This window comes from Penaeus japonicus, unplaced genomic scaffold, assembly GCF_977035675.1.
Source record: "Penaeus japonicus unplaced genomic scaffold, GWHDUDI00000001_assembly GWHDUDI00000015, whole genome shotgun sequence".
Lineage (NCBI taxonomy): Eukaryota > Metazoa > Arthropoda > Malacostraca > Decapoda > Penaeidae > Penaeus > Penaeus japonicus.
Window position 1 is genome coordinate 4,593,809 of NW_028234417.1, and position 2,500 is coordinate 4,596,308.

Sequence of the window (2,500 nt, forward strand, 5' to 3'; positions counted from 1 at the left end):
CTCTTTTTTCTGATGTCAATGTCGTATGCTGATATAACTCCAAAAGAACATTGGATTAACGAGTTGTTTTTCAAATCCCGGATTTATGAGAAAGTATTTATTTGAGAAGTTCTCGGATTTCTGGGTCTTTTGTTTAAGGTCTTAAGAAAGGTTGAGTTACCCTTTCGTGTTCTATCGTCATCATATTAATAATCGCTTATTTTGTCACAATTATGAGGTGTTTTTATCTATACTTGCATTATAATTAAGGGGTAAGTTGTCCCGGCTCGAGATACCAATTTTCTAAAACCTTTGCGACTGGATTTCGTTTCAAAGTTTACTGGGTGAATTTCGTCCTGCTTTTGACTTCCTAGAGTTTGGATTTCATATATATTTGGCTTCGTTTCTTGGATGACTCTGAAAGATCCATTCCATTTGGCAAATAATCTAAGAACATCTAAGAACAGTTTATTCACCTTTTGCAATTCCATATTCCTAGATTCATGCAGGCGGTGGCATATCAATATACCAGCTGTATATTTGAGAATTTCTCTTACATATGGTACCTAGAGATAGTATGTTTATCCAGGCATATCCTTAGGCAAGTGATTCTCAACCGGAGTCACTTGACTTCCAGAAGAGGGATTCCAATTTTAAAGGAAGGAACTGAGGAGGAATTTTGTCAAGAGGTAGAACTGGAAAAGGATGTACTCAGAGCACTCTCGTACAGATTTACGAAATAGAAGGATGTCCGTATATAAAGGCGATAACGGATTAAACGGCCTTTGGCTTTTTCGTTTTGTTGACTTCCACGCTTGCCAAAGTGGATATTGATTCAGTTATTCTTTTAATGAAATATGAAGATTTCGTTTTTTTTCATGTTAATGACACATATCAAACAGTCTTCTATCATAAGATATTGTCATAATAAACAGTATAAGGAAGATAATTATATTCATCTAAGCAACAGTGAGCCTAACCTACATATACAACATAAGATACACTGTATAATACGGTGCATCGCCAGTCGCCACACAGGCAGTACTGCTTTACACCGCCAGTTGAGTGGCAAGGTAATTGCTCAAGATATTAGAAACTGAATTCGACGGTCCTCGGGGAATAACACACCACGTAACGATTTGTCCTCAAGATCAGTCTTCTTCTTATTATTATTTTTCATTTCTTCCTTGTTAGGTTCGCATCGGTTCACGCCCTTATTGGACAGTATTCCATATTTATCATTGGATTTACCTCGAAAAAAAGTTTGCTTTTCGGTTACCTACCTTAATACTACGAATACATACATTGGTACCATTTTATATGTATTATTTACTTATCTATTTCATATCATAAAACTTTTTTTTTTAATGAGACGCACTGACCCACTGATCATATGAAGAATCCTGCTCTAACCATATAAGTTGGATGAAAATATATCCGTTGTTAGCTGGAGGATATATATTAATAATTCGATAGGTGAATCCTCCAATCTCCGCTTGTTCTTTGATAATAATATTCTGGAAGTTTCTTGCTTAATAACCTCACTTCGTATCACGCTACAATATTGGACCAAATAACTGTTATAAATTTTACGGCTTCCTTCTTATTAAAAGAAGACAAGAAGGGAATAGCCTTCCTTATCAAATAACATACAGCTGTTAAATATACTTTTTACCGATTACTCGGGTTAGATTCTAATCGTCTAAAACGTGTCAAAAGGTCTAAATTGTTGATCTATATTGTTTTTGTTTTTTATGATTGTGTCTATCTCTGTGTTTAAAAAAAATCCTATACATAATGAACTTGACTGTAAAGACAAAAACACTCTTCTCCGCTGTTATCAGAGTCGTTTTTTCTATGACGCATCCCATTCACTCTCCCTTCCTTGTGGACTCCTAAGCACATTTTGATCTCATTTTGAACTCGTGAATACTTTCCTGCAGAAGTCTTGCATTCTGAGTCGATGACACCCTTGCAAGTCAGCCATATCTTGCAGTGAGAGATGTACGAGAGGTCATTATAAACGGATTCACTCGGCAACAGCACGGTCCTATTTCATCGTCTCCTCATTATCATATTGCTTGTGCGATAATTATAATGATATTTTTTTATTCTACATGAATCAAATCTTATTATCCATTGCAAGTGTATAGTATGCAGAATGAGAGCCTCTGTGAACATTTTCCTTAAACAAATTACATGAGGGCGCCTTATCCAATGGCAGTTTCCGAAGTAGAAGCGAAAACGAGATCAAACAAGCACAACATTAATCTGTCCTTTACTGTCTGCCGTCTGCCGTACGTATGCATGTAAATGGGAATAGGAAGAATTAAATCGCGCCGCTAACTCAGATTTGCTCCCTAATAAAAAAAAAAAATACTAACTACTAATTGTTGTTGGATATACGACGATTTTAATAATACGAAGGAATTGGTGTGTAACCAGGATATTGAAGGCGGTATACACATTCTTTCTACAAATATCGATATATTGATGGCAACTGACCTTGATGTACGCCTCA